Genomic DNA, 23,530 nt, shown 5'->3' with positions numbered 1-23,530 from the left:
AGAAAACAAACTTATGGTTACCAAAGGGGAAGCGGGGGGAAGAAATGAGGAGTAGGGAATTAACAGATGCACTTTACTATATATAAAATAGATGAACAACAAAGATTTACTGTATAGTAGGGAACTATATTCAATATCTTGCAATAACCTATAATGGAATAGAATTTTAAAAAAGACTATATACATATATGTATAACTCAATCACTTTGCTATACACCTGAAACTAACACAGTATTGTAAATCAACTATAATTTTAAAAAAAGAAAACCTTACATTTAAAAGTGCTGAGCAATTTACCAGGTGTTTTTACATGCATGCATTATAGTTAGGCAGGTCTGAAATTTACATATATCATTCTTCGCTCACTAGAAAAGTAAGCCTACTCTGTTCCAGAACTTGGCCAAGTCACCAAGTATTCTGGTTATCTCTTGCTGTGTACCAAGGCAGTCATTCATTTGGCTCATAAGTCTGCAATTAGGATCGAACTTACTGGAGAAGATGTCTCTCTGCTCCACAACGTTGGGTCCTCTGCTGGGAAGAATCAAACAGCTGGGGGGTAGAATCATTTCACTTAACGTGTCTTGTGCCTGGGCTGAGATGATGGAAGGCTGCGCTCAGCAACCTATACCTGGCCTCACAGTGTAGCTTGGGCTCCCTCACATCATTGTGATCTCAAACTAGATGTCCTGTAGAGCAGCCCAGGGCTTGAGAAGTGAGTATTTCAGTGAACAAGGCAGAATTGGAATGGCCTTTTTATGACCCGACCTCTGAAATCACATGGTACCACTTCCGCTGCCACTCTATTGGGTGAAGCACTCCCAGGCCCATTCAGACTCAAGCAGTGGACACAGAGACCCCGCCTCTGGAGGCGAGCAGCGTCAGCGAATTTTGGGTGTGTTTTTAAACAACTACAGCAAGTGTCAGAACAAGACCTGGATCTATCGAGTCTAAATTCAGATTTATCGTAACTAGGTTAGTAGGGGCTATGGGGGGAATGCCAGAAGATTTAGTGAATTGGGTAGAATTCACTTCAGCCTCTGGATCTTTTACTTATTAGGTGTGTGATATTAGACAAGCTGTTCTACCTCTTTGAGTCTCAGTTTCATTATCTATAAAATGAAGAAACAACCGTTCTAACCTTGTCGCGATGATTAAATTAAACGAGGCTTGTAAAAAACTAAGAGAGTGTTTGACACAGAATAAGTGCTCAATAAATGGGAACTACGAATAAAAAAATTAGAAATACCCATTTAAAAATAAATAGGACTAACTTTAAAATTACTATTATTATTAATATCATGTTTATTGTTATGAATCACCTGGTAGGTAATCATCCTAAGAAATATGTCTTCTCTCCTTTCTTCCTCCATGGTCCTAGCTCCCAATGGGGCCATCACTCCCCCATCAGGTGGGCCTGATTCCTCCCCCACTTCCCTGTGTCCCTGTAGTCCTGGGGAGTAGAGGACATTTGCTAACCTCTGGTTATTTTGCTTCCACTCTTTAGTTTCTTGGCTTCTTCTCTCATCTGTAAAACCATCCCCTGTGCTTGGAATATCCAGCATGGTGTCTGTTTCCCTGAGTGGACCCTGACGTATACAGGTCAATGCACAAATGACACTGGGGCTCTGTCAGCAAGGATGAGGAGGGGTGGGGCAGAGGATTTGGATAAGAACAAGGTGTTTCCCTCCCTCTCTCCTTCCCTCCTCCCTTCTCTTCTTTTGCTCCTACCCTCCCTTCTTTCCTTTCTTTTTTGTTTTATCTTTTTCAGAGATGGAGCAATCCTATAAGTGATCCTACACAGCTTGCTGTTTTCACAGTAAATACACATAACTCTAATTCATGCTGTTCTAATTCACTTAAAAAGCTGCATGGCACTATTTACAGTAGTCAAGACATGGAAGCAACCTAAATGTCCACCAACAGATGAATGGATAAAGAAGATGTGGTATATATACACAATGGAATATTACTCAGCCATAAAAAAGAATGAAATAATGCCATTTGTAGCAACATGGATGCAACCGGAGATTATAATAATAAGTGAAGAGAGAAAGAGAAAGACAAATACTATATGATATCACTTATATGTGGAATCTAAAATATGACACAAATGAACTTATCTACAAAACAGAAACAGACTCACGGACATAGAGAACAGACTTTTGGTTGCCAAGGGTGAGGGAGTTGGGGAAGGGATGAAGTGGTAGGTTGGGGTTAGCAGATGTAAGCTTTTATATATGGAATGGATAGACAACAAGGTCCAGCTGTAGAGCACAGGGAACTATATTCAGTATCCTATGATAAACCATAATGGAGAAGAATATAAAAAAAAAAAGTATGCAAAGACTTCCCTGCTGGCACAGCGGTTAAGACTCCGAGCTCCCAATGCAGGGGGCCCAGGTTTGATCCCTGGTCAGGGAACTAAATCCCACATGCATGCCACAACTAAGAGTTTGCATGCACAATCAAGGAACCTGCCTGCCACAACTAAGACCTGGTGCAACTAAATAAATATTTTTTTTTAAATGCATATATATGTGTAACTGAATCACTATGCTGTACAGCAGAAATTAACACAACATTGTAAATCAACTATACTTCAATAAAAAAATGTAAAAAATAAAAATAGCTGCATGATACTTACCTGGCAGGGGAGTTACCATGATCGCAAAGGTGCTTTTCCCAGGGTGAGTCTTATCCATTGCACTCTGGATCTGCCGAACCCCGTGATTTCCCCAAATGTGGGAAACTCGACCGCATAATTTGTGGTAGTGGGGGACTGTTTCGCGTTCTCCCCTACATAAAATAAAAAGCTGCACGATATTCCATATTATGGATGCACCCTAGCATATCTGTTCATTTCACTATTGATGGATAGACTGTAGTTTACAGTGTTTCAGTTTTTGCTACAACAAACAGTTCTACATTAACTATATGTTTATGCACATATATCCCTGTAGATTCACTCTCATTTATGTAGAATACATTTCCAAAGGTGGAATTTCTGGATCAAAGAGTATGTGTATTTTTAAATTTGTCAATTAAAGAAATATTTTTAAATTAAGAAACATCACCAGATGACTTTCCCCAAAGGCTGTAGCATTTACCTTCCCTTTAACAACTTATTTCCACTAATTATTCAGCACCAAAAGACCTCCGTGCTTATATTTGGATAACTACAACCAAGCTTGGCCCTTGAAATGTCTATCTGATGAATCAAGGATTTGGAGAGTGAAGAATCAGATAATAAAAGCCATGCCCAAGTTTGCTGATTGAGATAAGTTTTTATTATTTATGGGTTTGTTCTGTTTTACCCCCTGCATGCCATAAAAAGTCAACCTTTGAAAAAGGGCCTTCTCTCTACAGAAATCCCATCCTCTAATCTGTGAGTCCATGTAGGTGTCCTTGATATATTTTCTAATAAGGCACTTGAGAGGCTAATTGCATTGTATTTATAGCCTGTAGAGGTGGTTCCCACTTCAAATGAGGAGTTTCCTTGGTAATGTACTAATAACCACAGGTTCCGAGAGGCTAAACTGAGACTAACGCAGGAAAATTCAAAGCGGGACTTGCAGGGGAGCCCAGAAAGGCACTGAAGGGAATAGACGGACCGCTTGAGAGAGACAGGAGAGGTCTGGGGCGAGGGTGCATTTCATTTGATTCCTGTGCCTTCTGGGTTTTCCAGTAACCTTGGGTTTAAAATCTGCACCAATGTTAAGCTTGGTATTGACTATCCTGAATTCCTATTGTTCAAAAAATCCAAATGTCTCTATGGAGTCTGAAAAGCTGCCCCTGATTTCTGGTCCACCCAGACCCTGCTGTACTGTATTCTACTACTGCCCACTTCCAACTGTTCCAACATTCCCGGGAGATTTCATCTCTCCTTCAGGAAGGATGAAGTAGCTAGCCTGTCTCTCCTTCCTTTTATCTCTTTATCTCTCTTCCAATACCCATTAGATTTTCCAGTTAACACTAACCAGTTCCAAATTACTGTGAATCACTGTGAATAAGTGTCATTTCAGCACTTACATAGTTGGTTTGAAATAATAATAATTATATTAGTAAATACTAATGGAAAACATTTTGGACCATTGTGTTCTAAGTACTAAGCTAGACAGACACGATAGTTCTGTAAGTAGGAATAATGATCTGTTTGACAGAGGATGGGACTGAGGCTCAGAGAGGGTTAGTGCCTTGCCCCAAACCACACAGGCAGACGTGGACTTTAAATGCAAACCTTACTGGACTTTGACGTCCGTGCTGTCGTTAGACTGTCCCACCTCCAGGCAGCCTGCCAAATGGCACTGGCTTATCGTCATTTTGAAGGGCGTACACTGTCTCTGCCACATCCCTTCGCTCTGCTTCATCCTCATTATCATCATCCCATGTGGTGAAGACCCACTGTGTGCCAGGCACTGGGTGAGGTGCCTTCATAGACCTGGTTACGAACTACCTTGTATGATTCCAGGAAGGTGGGGACCTCATCTTGTGCATTTGAGTTGATGCAGTTCCTGGCCCAGTGCTGAGGGTCTGGTACACACTCAACCCCAGTTATGTCTTCTTTTCACCATAAGCATTTTGACGGCATAGGACTGCTCACCACATTCTTATAGATCCCTTCTCCCCTCGGTGTCTAAGGCAGAGCCACACCTCTATCCTAACCATTTCATGATCTTTTTAGCAGTTAACCTTTTATATGGTATGTTCACACACCTTTCACCCTCGTCTGGAGACCAAATGAAATTATTAAATAAATTCAGTGAGCTCAAAATAAGGCAGAAAAAGTGGAAAAGGGGAACAAAGAAGGACAAATAAAAAAATAAGTAGCAATCTTAAAAATTGAAACTCAACCATATCAGTAATTACACTGATGGTCTAAATGTAAATAGTCTAAACACCTCATGGCAAGACTCATTATTATTTAAGTATGTCTATTCCAAAGTTAATCTATAGATTTAACAAAATCAAAATCATTCTTATTTCACAGGCAAGGAAACCGAGGCCATGAGACACTGACACTCGTCTGAGTGAGTGAACTGCATCTGCCCAAAATGTCATATCTATAGAGCAGGGGTTCTCAACCAGGGGTGATTTGCTCCCCACCCCCAGGGATGATGTTTGGAAATATCTGGAGATATTTGGTTGTCACCACCGGGAAACTGCTACTGGCATGTGATAGGTAGAAGCCAGAGATGCTGCTATACATCCTACAATACCCAGGGCAGCCCCCTGCAACTAAGAATTATCAGAACCAAATATCCATAGTGCTGAGGTTGAGAACTCTGGTATAGAAGAAAGAAAGGAGGCATATCTGACCATATTTTCTGCCATTGGTTACCTTAAGAGATGTGATTTTTATATAATACTCACAGAACATTGAATGCTTTCTTTCCCTCATAAGATGTGAACCTACAGAACTAAAAACTAACTACTAATTATGTATGGGGTATAAGGGACACCATAGGCTATCATTCTTAAAGTAGGTTAGCCTTAATTTTCTTTTTTTTTAAATTATAGTTGATTTACAATATTGCATTAATTTCAGGTGTACAGCATAGTGATTCTTTTTTTTTCAGATTATATTCTATTATAGGTTACTAATGAGACTTAATTTTCAAATGAATTTTTGATAAACTCAAAAAAATAATGTATATATTACCTTCTTTCCCATTTGAAGAGACCAAGGGCAACAGATGGTATTATGGGACAACATTATTAAGACATGGGCTTTGTGGCTCAAGTTAAGTGTCAAAGTTTGTTTCAAATCATATGGTTCCATTCTCTAATCAGGGAAAATGTTGGACCTAGACCTCTTTCCATTAAGAGCTCCTGGTCCTATACGTATAACCAAATAAAAAGCCTGAATGAATAACTTAAGTTCTAGCTGTCAAAATGGCATGCCATTGATGGATGAAATTATATGACATCGGGGGTTTGTTTTAAAATACGCCAGCAAAAACAAAAAAAGAGGTGGTAAATGAACAAGTTCAGCAAAATGTTGGTACTTGTTAAAGCTGGATGATGGTTACATAGGAATTCCTTTCACTTTTCTTTCTACTTTCATGTAAGTTTGAAAATTTCCAGAAAAAGCATCTAAAAAATGTGTACTATGACCATCTGCAGAGTGATAAGCCATGTCATTAGATATAACTTGTTTCTTGCTCCATCTCTGTGGATTCACAAGTGATTTCTTGAAGGAAATTCCATGCATGTGTCTAGATATTGTTTAATCCAGCAGGCTGTTTATCATCTCAGTGTTTTCAGGGAACGTTGAAAATTAAAAGTGACCACAATATGGGAAAAAGATTTAAATAGACACTTCATAAAGGAATCTATATGAATGACCAATAAGCACATGAAAACATTCTCAGCATCATGAGTTATTTGAGAAATGTGATTAAACAATGAGATAGATACCCCTACACACTGATTAGAATCTCCAAGTAAAAAGATGGATAACTACGGGCTTCCCTGGTGGTGCAGTGCTTAAGAATCTGCCTGCCAATGCAGGGGACATGAGTTCAAGCCCTGGTCTGGGAAGATCCCACATGCCACAGAGCAACAAAGCCCGTGCACCACAACTACTGAACCTGCGCGCCACAGTTACTGAAGCCCACATGCTTAGAGCCCATGCTCTGCAACAACAGAAGCCACTGCAATGAGAAGCCCGCACACCACAACGAAGAGTAGCCCCCACTTGCCGCAACTAGAGAAAAGCCCGTGCGCAGCAACAAAGACCCGAGACAGCAAAAGATAAATAAATAAATAAATGTATTAAAAAAAAAAAAAAAGATGGATAACTACCAAGTGTTATCAAGGATGAGGAACAACTATAACTCTTATATTTTTGGACAAACAAAAGTGGAAGGAAATTATCATCATGTAGTGTAGACCTACACTAAAAAAAAAGTTAAAGAAAATCCTTTAGGTAGAAGAAAATGATTCCAGATGAAAATCTGGAGCTACACAAAGGAATAAAGAGCATTGGAAATTGTGGATGCTTGTATGTTTATATAGGTGAATGTACATATTTCCTTATTATTAAACCCCTTTAGAAAGAGAACTGAGTGTTTAAACAAAAATAATAACAATGTAGTGTGGTGCTTATAACACATATAAGAGTAAAATGTATGACAATACACAAAGGTCAGGAAGGGAGGAATGGAGGGATACTCTTGTAAGGTTCTTATGCTCCATGGCATGATACATACCACTTAATAGTAGACTGTGTTAAGTTAAATATGTGCACTGTGAACCCTAAAGCAACCATAAAATAAAAAATCAAAGAGTTATAGCTAATAGACCAACAAGGAGACAAAATAAAATTATTAAATAAATTCAATGAACTCAAAATAAGGCAGAAAAAGAGGAAAAGAGGAAGAAAGGACAAATGAAAAAATCAGTAGCAATGTTGTAGATTGAAACTCAACCATATCAGTAATCACACTAAATGTAAATGGTCTAAACACCTCTTTGGAAGACTCATTATTATTAAAGTATATTTATTTCAAAAATGACCTATAAATTTAACAAAATCGAAATCACAACAAGCTTAGTTAGAGAAATTTATGAGCTGATTCTGAAATTCATATGGAAATGGAAATGACCTAGAATAGCCCAAACAGCTTTGGGAAAGAAGAAAGTTTGTTGGCTAACACTACATGATTTCAAGTCTTTTTAAAAAGCTATAGCAATCAAGATAGACAAATAGAGCAATGAGACAGAATACAGAGTCCAGGAGTCCAGGAAGTTTAGTCTACCCATACGCAAAAAAAAAAAAAGAAAAAGAAAAAAGGACTTCAATTTATACCTTGCATCGTAACAAAAATTAACTCAAGTTGGACCATATGACATAACATTACATTTAGTAAAACCTAAAAGTTCGTAAAACTTCTAGAAGAAAAAACATTTGTGACCTTGGATTAGGCAAAGATTTCTTAGATACAATAGCAAAAACATGATTCATAAAAGAACAAGTTGACAAATGATTCAAAATCCATACAATCTGCTCCTTGAAAAACACTATTAAGTAAATGAAAAGATAAGTCTCAGCCTAGGAGAAATGATTTGCAAGTCATCTGATAAAGGATTTGTACTCAGAATATATAAAGAACTCACAAAACTCAACAATAAGAACACAAACAACTGAATAAAAAATAAATAAAAGATTTGAACAGACACTTCACCAAAGAAGAGATACAGATGGTAAATAAACACATGAAAAAATACAGATAGTAAACACCTGAAAAGATGCTAGACATTATTCGTCTTTAAGGAAATACAAATTAAAACCACAATAAGATACCAAACACACCTATTAGAATAGCTGAAATTTAAAGGATTCATAATAAGTAAAATATTGTCAAGATGTGGAGCAACCAGAACTCTCATACTCTTCCAATAGGTACAGTCACTCTGGAAAACAGTTTGCCAGTTTCTTAAAAAGTTAATCATTCACCTACTTTATGGTGTTGCCATTCTACTTCTAGATATTTGCCCAAGAGAAAGGAAAGCACATGAGCACATGATCAAATGAAAAGATGGACATGAATGAATGTTCACTGTAGCCTTAAATAACCCCAAACTGGAAGTCACCCAAATGTCCATCAACAGGTGAAAGACTGTGCTATATCTATACAACTGAATCTCAGCAATGAAATGAATAAACTATTGATAAACTATTTGGATGTTTCAAAAGAATTATGCTGTGTTAAAAAAAAAAAAGAGCCAAGAAAAACGAGAGTATATACCATATGATTCTATTTATATAAAACTTTAGAAAATAAAAACTCCTCTATAGTGGCAGAAAGCATATCTGTTCTTGCCTGTGGTAGGCAGGGAGGAAGAGCTTACAAAGAGCACAAGAGTCTTTTGGGGTGATGGATATGTTCATTGCCTTCATTGTGGAAAATAGTCTCAGGAGTGTGTGTATATATCAAAACTTATTAAAATATATATTTAAATATAGTGTTTATTGTATGTCAGTTAAGCTCCAATAACACTGTTTAAATTTTTTAAAGGTTTGTTCATTTCACTTTATGTGAATTTCACCTATAAAAAGAACCAAAAGCAAAGGTTGATCTTGAGTTAATGATAGGCATGTTGCAGTGTTTAGGGATAAAGGATACTGTTGTCTGCAACTTATTTGGAAATGCAGCAGCAACTGCAAGAATAAAATGGACTGATGCATGGTTAAAGGGATGGATAAATGGATAGATGTGTAATAACACAGATTTTTTTCCTTTTCCTATTACAGATTCTCATATCGATTTATTTCCATATCAAGTCCACCACAGAGACTTCTGGCAGAGGCTGCCACCCTGTTTCCTTATCCGATGTCTATAAAGCTTCCAGACTGGAAGGTTTTCTAGCTCACCTCTGGTTCTCCCTCAATTGTGGAGCATTCCCAGGCTTTCCTTTTGGTTCCTTCCATTAGTGTTTTATCTGCAACAATGCTAGTGAAGTTTCTCTCTAATTCACTGACAAAGAAATGTTTTTACCCTTTTAATTGGCCACTGAGGAAATCCCAGCTGTTCATCCTTGGAATGCCACAGCCACAAAGAGCGTGTGTTTCATTAATCTGTATGTGAGCTAAGGTGGAAAAATGCTCATCACTGCTATTTACTTTATCCTCCAAATCTTACACTAATAGAGTCTGTACAGATGTTCTATTAGTTTCCTTGGGTTGGCATCACAAAATGGTACAGAGCAGGCAGCTTAAACAACAGAAATGTATTTTCTCATGGTTCTGGAGGCTGGAGGTCCAAGATCAAGGTATTGGCAGGTTTGGTTTCTCCTGAGGCCTCCCCTCAGCTTGCAGATGACCCCCTCTTGCTGCCTTTTCACATGTGCTCGAATCCTTGGTATCTCTCTCTGTGTCCTAATGTCCTGATTGAATTAGGACCGACCCTAATGGCGTTATTTTAACTTAATTATCTCTTTTAAAAACCTATGTCCAAATACTATCATCTTCTGAGGTACTAAAACCAAGCAGGACCATGTAGGGCTCCTGGGTACAAATCCTTTCTGTGTCCCCCATTTCTTGCTTGTAGGAAATAGGCTTCATTCAACCTCCTTGACCTTCCTTGAGTTCCAAAGGACATATTTAAACATTTGCTAATCAGGGAAGGCAGGGGATGCAGAGACTAGGGAGGAGAAGTCAAGAAACAACAGTGCAGCGATGGGGCAGGGTCCCAGTTCCTCCTGAAGGGATATACATAACAATATCTTTGAGTTCTTCTGCAGGAACTAAGGCCTCCACCCATGTGGAGGATGGTAACTTCAGGCTGAGCCCAAGATTCCCAGAGCACAGCCCTGCTACCTTACCACCAACCAATCAGAAGAAAGTCACACATCCTGCAGCCTTCACTCCAAATTTTGCCTATAAAAACTTTTTCCCCCAAACCATTGGGGAGTTCAGGGTTTTTAAACAGGAGCCACCCATTCTCCTTGCTTGGGTCTGCAATAAAACTTTCTCTGCTCCAAACTCCAACGTTTCGGTTTATTTGGCTTCACTGTGCGTCAGGCACATGAACTTTGTTTGGTAACAGTACTGGGGATTAAGGCTTCAATATATGAATTTTGGGGGCACACAATTCAGTGCATAAGAGATGTGTGAAGTGAGACATGCACATTGTACCTGCATTCACTCTGTAACCCTTGCAGTGGCTTTTGGTTACAAGCAGCATATCTGATTAACACCCAAGTGACCTTTTCCAGAGGCATGGATTCTTCCCAACTCTCTCCACCTCACTCTAGCTCCAGGCCACCATCATCTCTCATCTGGAATGTTGCAATGGCCTCCAGGCCAATGTCCACATTTTAGCTCTTGACCTCTCTGATTTGTCCTACACATGGTGGTCAGAGCAAGCCTTGAAACACGTAGGTGTGGTTATGTCCACATGGTCAAGGTCCCCTATACTTCAGCCCGTAGTGGCAACCAGGATCAAATCCAAATTCTCACTTGGCTTTATAGTGCCCGTTTCCAAATTCACTTAGTAGCACAGGTTCCATGCTAGCTATGCCCCAGCCACCCTGGCTGCCTGTCTTCCCTTCGATGTCCCAAGGTGCTTCTTTGTCCAGGACCTTCACGCAGGCTGTATCTCTTGCCTGGACCCCCACCACTCCTACCATCTACCCATTGTATTTAGCATGAGAGGCCCTTCCCAGGAGATGATATTTCCTGATCCTCTATTCCCCTACCCCCATGCAGACTAGGCTAGACCCGCAGGTGTATACTTTCATTACATACTGTGTTTTTTCTTATTCTGTTTTTCAGGGCTGTTATTAATTCTACAGTTATGAGTTTTGGCGCCTGTTTCCTCTCCTATAACACAGACACCATAAAAGCAGGGAGAAGGCTCAATGTGTTCATTGCTGTAGCCCCAATCACTGGCCAATACATCACACATACGTGCTCAATAAATATTAAATGAATAAATGAAGGCATGGAAACCTTTAAATCAGCTGACCCCTAGGTGTCTGCCACCATTTACAGATTATTCACTCTACTCTCCCTTTGATCATTTTATTCCCTACTGGAGGTTTCATCTGTCAGATGACAGGAGATGAGGAAAAGGACCAATGAGTCATTTTCTGAGCAGCTGTAGTTAAGGTCACGTGGGAAGGGGAGGGAGGGAGTAGGCAGAGAACAAGGATAACCATTGAGCCGGGGTGCACTGATTAATTTTGATTGATATTCGTCATAGTTACACTGCCCCATTCATTAGCATGGGTAGGTGAAGGTTGGATGTAATTTTAAAAAACAGTTTGAGGCATTTCTATTCTGGTCCTGAAACAGCTTAAATATTTTATGAGTTTTTAAGATTGGGAGAAATTAAAGCAAGTATGTAATCTTGCTCTGTGTGTGTATAAATATATACACATATGAAATTTAAATATACTCACACAAAATCTTATTGTAGAGAATCTCATAAATCTAAAAAAGATAGGGAGTCTAAAAAAAACCTACCCATATGTAAACATAATATGAAAATATATTCAGTGTTAATTTCAGAATTTATTGCAATCTGCACTATATCTTTAACAATTGCACATACACTCTCCCAAGAGCGAGAGTGAATTTTTTTAAAATGAAATATTTTGCATAAAATATTTTGATATTTAAAAAAACCAATATAACTTTTAAAAAACCATAAAAGAAATGTCTAGCAGGAGTTGTGAGGGAACAGTTTTAAGGGGAAAAAAGTCATTTTGCTATAGTTTTTATCCTCTGAAATTGGGACCAATGTACTAGATAATTATGTACTTTGGGATCATTAAGGGGCTTTTAGCAAATAATTTATCTAGTGTTCAAATGGGAATGTAAATAAATGAGTAATTTTTCCTTGTTAATTATAATTCTTGTGAATTACAATGTCTAGGCACCTCTCCAGGACCACAAATCCACCCATGAGTCAGAAAATGCCACCAACAATGTTGATGCTGCATTTGATAAAGTTTTTTTTTTTCCATGAGTAATCATTATCTTCAATTTTAGACCATTTCAGAAATAAAAACTGACAATAAAGGTAACTTGGGTTTCATTCCATTTCTTGTATGCATTTTATGGGTTATAATATGTTTCTATATCTCAATGAAGCAATTTATAGAAGAAGTGTTACTTTTTATTAAGTTCATATTATGCATATTTTATTGCAACTTGCTACAGTCAAACATCTTTTAAAAGATTAACTCCCAAGTTACTCCCTATTTCTGCCAAAATGAAAAACAAAGAAAATACATTTCAGTGTGACTTAGGGTAGAAAAACTCTATCAACTATAAATGTTAGAACAATTGCGATTTAGATCTTATTTAAGGTTTCAAAGCATTTTGCCACCGATTTAGTTTGATTACCATATTATCCAGTTATGTGCATTAGAAAATGCCTCTGTGATGTGACTTCTGCAAATGATCCTGTGACTTATGCACCTATTTTCCTTTAAAAACCAAATGCAATTCACAAAAGAGGCTTATGGATTTGCAATTAAAATAAGAGTGTTGCCTGAAACCAGAGAGGGTGCGGTCTGACCTTCCATTTGTATAGAGTAGCAGATCCTAATAGTGTGTGTGCACGTGTGCATTTTTTTTCAAATTCAAAGGAAAACAATTTGCAAGTGCAAACAGGGTAAGTGGTCTCGGGTTTTTGAGGCTCTGAAGGGTTTGTAAATGCTAATTTTGAAAAGGATACTCAGAGAATTCTTCATGCAGGGGAGGGGGAGAGCTAAGATTGCTCTCTCCACCCACTTAAGGAGAGTTGCAGTATCAGAAATCCCAAGGATTAAAATTGTAGCCTCAGCTCCTGTTTGGGGAGCACCCACTATTCGCTCAGCACCTTCTCTGTATCATCTCAATCAGTTCCCAGCAAAAGCTTGGCAAGATCAGTGGCGTCACCATTTTCACCAAGGAGAAAAGTGGCTGGCTCAAGGTCACACAGCTGATAAGTGATGAGGTAGATACAGATCCGGACCAAGCCAGCTCCCAGGCAGGTCTCTTCTACCTCCCCCCCCACACCCTCACCCCCAGTCTCCCTACCCATTTTCAGCACTGGCAGTTTGCTGGTGGAATTAAAGAAGTCTCGGGCCAGTGCTATTTCCACTGCATCCCAGTAAATTGCCAGAGATGCTCTCTTAACTTCACTCAATCTGTGAATCAACTGCTGCTTCTCAGTTCTCACTTAACCCATCCCAACATCTGCAGAGGGCCTGCTGACCACCTCTGGCCAGCCTGCTCTTTGCTACGCCTGCCCACATGCATCCTACCAGGGGACCTGCTTGCCTATTAAGTGTCACTTGGTTTGTACCCAGTCCTCCTGGCCACAGGGGCCCCTTTATTGTACTGAGCTCATTTAGCTAAATACTCCATATTCCATGCAAGCTAGTGAAATAGTGTGAAGAGAAGTTGTTTCTATGGAATTTAAGATGGACGTTTTCAAAAGATCTTATCAAGGGAGGTCACTACAGAAACTGTTGTCAGATTAGGTGTGGATCAGATAATGCTAAAGGCTTGGGGGGAAAAGGATGACAGTTTAGAAGGATTCTGAGTGCTGGTTACTTGGTGTGTATCTTCGTGTTCTAGCCACGCTTGAAAGAAACCCAAACTGGAAATCACAGACATGGCATCGTGGGTGTGGTTTATGGAACCCAGACTGGGGACATTCCATACACAAAGAAAAGGCATGAGTCCTAAGGCAAACATTTGGTAAATTAAAGTACATCGTATGCTGTAAATGGAAATGAAGATATTAAGGTTCATATGATTTTCTACTTTCATGGGCTTTCCTAGGTAACTGACCAGCTAGCGTTCCCCATAGAATCAGATCTTAGTGCACTGACTTTAATTTCAATAATTATAATGATTAATCTCTACTGACGGCTTACTCTGTGCAGGTAGGGGTCCAAGATGCAGAAGAATAATGCTTATACAATAAGTAACATTTATGGCCAGCTACCCTTTCCAGGCTTCGTCCCCCCACTGCTATAACTACCTCCGTTTTACAGGTGAATCACCCACGATATAAACAGTGTCCTCTAGGCGTTTAGGCCACTCCTGGTGACTATAGCGGAGAGAGAATGATAGACATATGGAGTCAGAAGACCTGGGTTCAAACACCAGTTACCCCACTGATCTACCTCAGACAAGTCAGTGGGCCTCTGGGAGTCCGCGTCACTGCTTTGGTAAAATAAGAACAGTAATACATCCCTTGCAGGGTTGTTATTAGGACTGCATGAGGGTGCCCAGATGCTCAGTAAATGCTAGTTCCTTCCCTCTCCTTTAAGTGAGGGAGGTAATGCACATCTGCAGAAAGGTAGACAGTCTGTAAGATAGAAACAAATAAGCTGTCATGATGGGAGAGGAGAGAAGGATTCCTTTGGACTGACTGAACGAGGGAAGGCTTCCAAACAGAAGCTGGGCTTGGCACCCAGTTTGGCTTACAGAGTCAAGAACACTAACAGCCAAGAAATGGAGATGAGAAAGCACAGGCTGTGGGGTGGTGGGAAAGCTTGGGGAATAGAACCAAGTGAGGGTGGAAAGGATAGCTTTGGAAAGATAACAGAGGCCTTGCAGGCTGTACCAAAATGGTTGTACTTGACCCAGAAGGCATGCAGATGATTGACTTAAAGCTATGGGAGGCCAAGTAGTAAGAGTGGGAGGTGGGCTTCATGTGAAGCAGCATTTCATTCATCCATCCCTCCGCCCATCCATCACCTGTCCATTCCTCCATCCATCCTTCCATGCATCCATTCATTCATTTATGCATTCATTCATCCACCCATCTATCCGTCTACCTATCATCCATTCATCCCTCCACCCACCCACCTACCTACTCTTCCTTTATTCCTTCCTTCTTTCTTTCCACCCACTCATCCATCTACCCACCGATCCATCCATCCACCCATTCACCCATTCATTTGTCTACTTGTTCACCCATCAATTCCTTCCTTCCTTCTTTGTTCCCTTCTTTCCTTTTGTTTATCCATCTACCCACCCATCCACCTATCCATCCATCTACCTGTTCATCCGTCCATCCTTCCATCCTTTCATCTATGTATTCTCTCTTTACAAAAATCCCAGGAAACCCTAAGGGTTTTGAAGATAGATTCTTCTCCCTCCTTTTGTGGTAGTAACACAGCTCTTGTCACTACTATTGCTACTAATACAGTATTTAGTCCAATTCCTTGTAGTATTAGTGTCTTCTGCTGTTATACAACTTACCTTTATGCACTGTTTTATTTGAGCCTCACAATAGTCACTTCAGGTGGTCAGGAAAGGTATATTCACCTCAATTACACAGCAGAACACAATGTACCATCCTAACCAGGGCCTGGGTGGCATAACAAGAACTTGAAATGCGGTTTTCTGATGCAAGATCTTTTCCGACTTAGCTCCTGCCTTACTTACCTCCCAAAGGTACCGACCTATCAGGCTCAGGAAGAGGGCCTCCTTGCAAGTTTGAGGCCATCGGGGTGGCCGCTGAAGGGCCATCCCCAGCTATGAGCCTCTACTCATGAATGGGAAGATGGCTGCTTATCATGCAAATGTACACAGCGTCTGAATACTGTGTGCACAGAAATGTCCCCATTCATAGAGTAGGAGACAGCTGGAAGTAATCTCAAATGCATTATGCATTGTGATTGCATTGGCAGAGGGGTAAGAAATGTTAAAGTTTTGTTACAATAATAATAACCATTGTGACAATACTATTTGTTTTACCGACGCCCATTTTTTGGCAACTCTATCGTTATAAACACAGCATGTGACTGTACTTTAATGAGACTGTATAAATGTACGCGTGTTTACAGGGATATATTTATCAAGCCATTCTAGGTCCCCAGTTTCTGGGGTACTTCTCTCTCCACAGCTGTGGCCCGTTGACCTCCAGCTGCCGGCCCACTGTGGTGTTGGTATATGAGGTCATGCCCATTTGAATGGAGGAGTTCCGGTCCGGAGGGCGGGTGGGCAGCGGGAGGTTTGCCTCCTGGTTGTACATTAGGATCACTGCCTGCACTTTTTAAAAGTGCCCACTCTTGAGCACTACTCCAGACAAGTTAAATAAGATTCTCTAGGGATAAGGAGCCAGACCCAGGACATTTTTGAAAATTTCCCAGTTAACTCTAAAGTGCAGCCAAGTCTGAGAACTACTGCCCTAGCTCAGGGCTTCTCAGCCTATAACGTGTGCATGGGTCACCTGCGGATCTGTTTAAAATACAGATTCTGAATCAGTTGGTCTGGGGTGGGATGGGGAGGGAAGAGGAGAGGAGGCAGATGGGCCAGGACAACGCGGCATTTCTAATAAGGTCCCGGGGATGCTAAGGCAGCCGGATCCTAGACCACACTTTGGTCAGCAAGGCTCTGGTCAGCCATATGGGCCTGCCCATGGGGTTTTCCTTGAAATTCATCCCTGACTTAAAATGGATTAAAGTGTTCTGGTCTAATGTACACACTGCTATATCTAAAATGGGTAACCAACATGACCTACTGTAGAGCACAGGGAACTCTGCTCAATATTATGTAACAACCTAAATGGGAAAAGAATTTGAAAAAGAATAGATACATGTATATGTATAACTGAATCACTTTGCTATACACCTGAAACTATCACAACATTGTTCATCAAATATACTCCAATATAAAATAAAAAGTTTTAAAAGAAAGCACTCTGGTCTAGATCTTTTTCAGCTCAGGAACTAACAAATGGGAATTACAGCTGGGGCTGACATTGATAACATTGGAAACACCATGGAGAAAATACCGTAAGGGACAGGAGGTGGGCACATGTTCTAATTTTCAAAAAGAAGAGGTCAGACAAGTCAACTTAAGTGTCTGGCAAAATTCAGGAAGGAATTATTTAACAGATGGTTGGTGACACATGGTGAGGAAGGAGGTGGTCACCAAGAATCAGTTCAGGGCTAAGGAGTTAGGGGCTTTCCTGATAGTGTTCTTGGACAGGGGAGCCGTTGGAAGGCTACCGTCCTTTTATCTGCCTTGAAGAAGTATCACTGGGAGGATTGCATTGATCGTGGTTAGCTGCGAAGAGTGACACAAGAGTCAAATATGCAGAAACAGAGACACAGATGTAGAGAACAAACATATGGACACCAGTGGGGGAAAGTGGCGGGGCGGGGTGGTGGTGGGATGAATTGGGAGATTGGGATGGACATGTATACACTAATATGTATAAAATAACTAACTAGTAAGAACCTGCTGTATAAAAAAGTAAATAAAATAAAATTCAAAAACAAAAGAGAGTCAAATATGAATGACTGACTTGAACTTGCCTGCTCGCATGCATCATCTTGGTAAATTGTCGGAACATCTCTCTCTTAGGTAGCAGGAAGTCAATTTCAAGAATGGGGAAACCGAGGCTTAGAGAGACATAAACACAGACACTTCCTCCAAGTTGCACAGCTGGGAGAGCTGGAATTCAAATGCAGATCTGTCTGAATCCAGGCTCTACTTGCTTTCCCAGTCAGTTCCATTGCCAGTTGGAGCCGGAACATTGACTGAACTGGAGAAAGCAGGCATTCCACAGGAGGGTGGGCTACTGCACGTGTGAGGAGAGCTGTTCCTGGATGTGGGTGAGCAGGGCGTGGTGCCCCACAGTGAGGGATGCTGTGGAAACGATGGCTGCCGTGAAAAAAGCAAGGGCTTTTTTTTTTTTTTTCTGTTTTTTTAAAATTTATTTATTTTAGTTTTTAATTTTTGGCTGCATTGGGTCTTCGTTGCTGCATCTGGGCTTTCTCTAGTTGCGGCAGGCGGGGGCTACTCATCCTTGCGGTGCGCGGGCTTCTCATTGCAGTGGCTTCTCTTGTTGCAGAGCACCAGCTCTAGGCGCGCAGGCTTCAGTAGTTGTGGCACGTGGGCTCAGTAGTTGTGGCTCGCGGGCTCTAGAGCGCAGGCTCAGTAGTTGTGGCGCAAGGGCTTAGTTGCTCCGCGGCATGTGGGATCTTCCCGGACCAGGGCTCGAACTCATGTCCCCTGCATTGGCAGGCGGATTCTCAACCACTGTGCCACCAGGGAAGCCCAAGGCCTTTTTTTTTTTAATTTATTTTTTTTTAACTTTTAATTTTATATTGGAGTATAGCCGATGAACAATGTTGTGATAGTTTCAGGGGCACAGCAAAGCAACTCAGCCATACATGTATCCATTCTCCCCCAAACTCCCCTCCCATCCAGGCTGCCACATAACACTGAGCAGAGTTCCTGAGCAAGACCTTTTTTGTAGAACTGCTGCAAAGGATTAGGTGAGAAACTGTTTGCAAGGCACCCAGCAGGCTCTCCCCACATCACAGCGGAAGCTGTTTTTATAAGTAAGTTAGATAAACATGATGGGCCATGATTCCTTCCAACTCTGATTCTACTGTAATTCTGGGCTTTTCAGACAGCGGGCCGAGCACCGCTGCTGCTCTTGTTGGCCCTCACCGCGTGCGCCTTTGCTGATTCCACCCCAGCACCCACTCTTCTCTCTGCCTCTGTCAATCATTGGTCAGATACAAGCCGTTCATCTTTGCCTGCACCAGCCTAGTCAGTTTCTCCAATCATTAAACTTTTCAGTTTATTCTTGTCACAAACAACCCACTCACTACTCAGTTATGTTCTTAGGAAGGTGTGGTTCTGCCACTGTTTCCTGTGTGTCTGTCTCATCTTCTTGAATGCTTCATCCGTGTCTTCAGGGCAAGTGACCCAGATGATCAGAACCCTCCACTTCTGCGGATGGATTCCTCCTTCAGGGAAGATTTAAAGCTCTTGGGTGATTTCTAAAGGTCCACATTTCCATACAATACGTTTCCTTATTTCAGCATCTAATGAAAGTTTCCAAAAAGGATAGAGGAAATTGACCACCATGAAGCTTCTATTACATGTTAGATCCTAGACCAGGTTATTTTAAAAACATCTCCTTTGTGCCTCGAGATCCCCTAAGACATCCGCTAAACCACCATGTTCTAGCCTGATGCAGTCTGTTCTTGACTGAGTCGGGGAGGTACCGCAGGAACCTCTACAAGCCAGATTTTCCTATTTACAGCTTCAAGACGCAACACAAAACAAAACACAACTGGCAACACCGCGCAGCGCTGCTATACCCAGCAAGGTGATGTTTGTTCCTCTGTGCCTGCTGTCTGGGCATCATGTCTTGAACAATTTCTACCACACGTCACATCGGATGTTCTCACACCTCAGTAACTGATATTTTTATCAGGAATGAAAATTGCCACACGTGGCTTGAAGGCGTAGATCTTCAAAGCGGGCAGCAGCGAGCGGCTTCTTTGTGTATTTAAGAACACGGCCCTCACGCAATGCTTTTTCCGTTCTACCTGGGTTCCAGGTAAATGAGCATCCGGACAAGCCAGGCACGGTCACCTCCATTTAAGGTTCACTTGGAAATCCATGCCTTGGGTGCCTTTGTTTTTGCCACAATTGTTGCAAATCCTCTTAAATCGGCTGACTGTCAGATGCAGTTTTGGTGGCTTTAAAAAGCATTTTACAACAAGCGCAGCCATCATCAGTGTCAAGGAGAGGGCTCATCACGCTGTGGATATAAAAGTGCTTTCTTATTTAAAACACTCGACCAGGGCTTCTTGGCCTGCATCTTGAGATACTGATAGAATAAACTGGAACTGACAAAATATATTAAGTTGTGCTAAATCTCATTTCATCTGCTAAGTGATCCTAGCGGTAGTGGATACAGAAGGTTTAAGTAAAAATCATGGGGAAAGGTTGACATGTATGGGAGAATTTTGAACGGTGAGAATGACCTTCCCCCTTTTTTTTCTCTGCAAAGTGGGAAAAGAACATCATCACCTGACCTTCGTAGGTGGACATAGAGGCAGATAGTGCATTGTAGGCAACCAGATCTGCTACTCTGCTGCTATTCAAAGCTGCTGTGGGTGCTGAGGATTGAGATGCGCTTGTGGGCTCTTAACCTGGTGTTGACACCCCTTGCTCTCAGAAGAGTGATGTGACTTGTTGTCTGTCCCTGCAGTCCTGACAGTCACCTAAGCAAGTGGCCTGTGACAGAATGCTTAGGTGGTACTGCGGTGACAAATAGCCCCCAAATCTCAGTGCCCTAACAAAGGTTCATTTCTCCCTGGCACTTAGGGTTGCCAGACTTAGCCAATAAAAATACTGGACACCCAATTAAATTTGAATTTCAGAAAAATAGCAAGCACATTTTTTTTTAGTATAAGTATGTCCTATACAATATTTGAAATGGCATGTTTATGTGAAATTCAGATTTAACTGGACATCCTGTATCTTTTTGAGCAGACTTACTCCCACTGTGTATCCACCATGGTCTGCAAGGGGCTCTGCTCACCTGGGTACCAGGTAAGAAGAAGAAGAGAGTTCTAGAAAGTCTCACACTGGCAACTCAGTGCTCCATCCAGGAGGGGATGCATATTATTTTGCTTATAACTCATTGGCCAGAACTGGTCATGTGACTTGGTCCAGGGAAAAGGGGTCCAGGAAGTACAGTCCTGTGGTGTGCTGGAAAATAGAGAGAAGTGAATTGAAGGCAATGCAAGGTCAGCCTGGAAGGTCAGCCAAGCAGGAAGGAAAGGGAGGGCCCTCTAGTAGTACAACTGGTGTCTTAGTCCGTTAAGGCTGCTGTAACAAAATACCACAGACTGAGTGGCTTATAAACGACAGAAATGTATTTCTCGCAGTTCTGGAAGCTGGAAGTCCATGATTAGGGTGCCAGCGTGGCCAGGCTCTGGTGAGGACCTTCTTCCAGTTTCCATATTGCAGCTTCTCTTTGTATCCTCTCATGGCAGAGAGCAGAGAAGAGAAACAAGCTCTCTGATGACTCTCTTATTTATTTATTTTATTTATTTTTGGCTGTGTTAGGTCTTTGTTGCTGCGTGCAGGCTTTCTCTAGTTGCAGCGAGCGGGGGCTACTCTCCGTTGTAGTGCGCAGGCTTCTCATTGAGGTGGCTTCTCTTGTTGCGGAGCACGGGGTCTAGGTAGGCGGGCTCAGTAGTTCTGGCTCACAGGCACTAGAGCACAGGCTCAGTAGTTGTGGCACACGGGCTTAGTTGCTTTGTGGCATGTGGGATCTTCCCAGACCAGGGCTCGAAACCCGTGTCCCCTGCATTGGCAGGCGGATTCTCAACCACTGCACTACCAGAGAAGTCCTCTGATGATTCTTACAAGGATACAAATCTCATCCTGAGGCCCCAGCTTCATGACCTCATCAAACCCTAATCACTTCCCAAACGCCCCACCTGTTAATACCATCACAAGGGTAGGGGCAGGGTCGGGTTTCAGCATATGAATTTTGAGGGGACTCAAACATTCAGTCCATAAGAGTTTGTATTCTCCTTTTTGACTCTGTCCATTGCAGTCAGCAGAAGAATGCCCCTTACCCCAAAGATGTCTCCGTCCTAACTCCTAATACATGTGACTATGTTACCCCACTTGACAAAAGGGAATTTGCAGGTGTGATTAAGCTAAGGATCCTGAAATGGGAGATGATGCTGGATCATCCTGGTGGGCCCAATGTCATCACAAGTGTCCTTAGAAGAGGGAAGCAGGAGGATCGGAGTCAGAAGATGTGACCATGGAAATAGACATTGATGCAGGCAGCCTCGGGAAGCTGGAAAAGGCAAGGACCAGGTTTTTTTGTAGAGTCCCCAGAAGGAACGCAGCTCTGCCAACACCTTGATTTAAGCCTTGTAAGACTCATCATGAACTTCTGACCTCTGGAACTGTAAGAGAATAAATTTATGTTGTTTAAAGTCACTAGGCTGGTGGTTATTTGTTATAGCAGCCATAGGAAACTCATACATTCATGAAGAGAAATCGGAGACCAGCTCCTGGGGGTTGGATTTCTTGTAATACCAAGCAGGAAGGAAACCAGGCACAGAGCCAGGAAGCAAGAAGCCAGGCAGAGTAAACATGATATGATGCCAGAACGTGGTCCTGATCTGACAGAGTGAAGAATGGACAAAGTGTGGAAGACGGAGGCTACTGGGGTCGGAGGCTGGACCCTGCCTGCTGAATATATGTTTCTTGTATTATCTGTATTTATTTTCCTGGCACTATCCTTTAGTGATTAGCACACTATGTAGAAAAGTCTAACTTGTTTCAGTTTTAATAGAAACTTCCAGAATCTTTGTATTCAGTTTTGCCTAAAGCGCTGCAAAGCAGACAGTGTGCTTGGGGGCCATTGCGATGGTGGGTATGAATTAGCATAAGAAGTCCACTGAAGGACAAAAATAGGCTCAGATAGAATATTCGGGGCTCCTTGATCCACCACCATTGTCCTAGGTTTTGAAATTTGTGTTAATAATGAGCAATGTATCATTTTTCCGTAGTATTATTTTGAGAGAAAAGCCAGTTGCATAGAGTGGAAGTAACATTTGACTTCCAGAATCATGGTGAGTGATTGCTATGTGAACCACCTTCTCCTGTGGTCCCCCACCCATAGCCAGAGAGACACAGAAATGAATAAGGACCTGACAGGGTGTTATGGGGCTTGGAACAAATATTTGGCATGGCATAAATATTTCATGAGGAAGTGAATGCATGAAAAACTCTTGAATGATTTTCATAAACTTTTATATCTTGGTTGAGTTTTATGTATCTAAATTTATCCATAAATGGGAGATAGAGGAACACTGGTGTATTTTATTTTCCATTATTGTTCAGAACAAGTCACCCCTACCTCATTATGATATAGACTCAATTGCCCATGGATGATATTCTGAAAAGTCCAGTTTTATTGTGTGGGGATCTTACTAGGTCCATGCGGATTTCAGAATTTGAATGCTATGCCTTGACCTCTGGTGCCACATAGTTTCAAATTCTTGGTTTGCGATTAGTCCTGTCTTTTTTTAATTTTATTTTTTTCTTTGTCATCCCAGACCACCATTAAATTGCTCTTTCACTCGGAGCTGAATGCACAGCCAGGGCAGGGTGGAGGTTTGTTGGAACTGGGGGGAATGAAATGGGGGGTTGACCCTGTTGCTTGTCTTAGAGGCTCCATCCAAAGTGCTCTGGAGAATTTCCTCCAGAAGCAAGACTGCTGAAGGA

The 23,530-nt window shown here is 41.5% G+C and overlaps 1 non-coding gene across 1 annotated transcript; it reads left to right on the top strand.

Moving 5' to 3' along the window:
* Positions 1-2,636: 2,636 nt before the first annotated feature.
* Positions 2,637-2,799, top strand: LOC137750985 (U1 spliceosomal RNA). The gene has a single exon (XR_011070670.1). It is a non-coding gene; the product is annotated as a U1 spliceosomal RNA (small nuclear RNA).
* Positions 2,800-23,530: the final 20,731 nt, after the last annotated feature.

This window comes from Eschrichtius robustus, chromosome 1, assembly GCF_028021215.1.
Source record: "Eschrichtius robustus isolate mEscRob2 chromosome 1, mEscRob2.pri, whole genome shotgun sequence".
Lineage (NCBI taxonomy): Eukaryota > Metazoa > Chordata > Mammalia > Artiodactyla > Eschrichtiidae > Eschrichtius > Eschrichtius robustus.
Note: the sequence above shows the minus strand (reverse complement) of the source record. Positions and strands in the feature narration are given on the sequence as shown.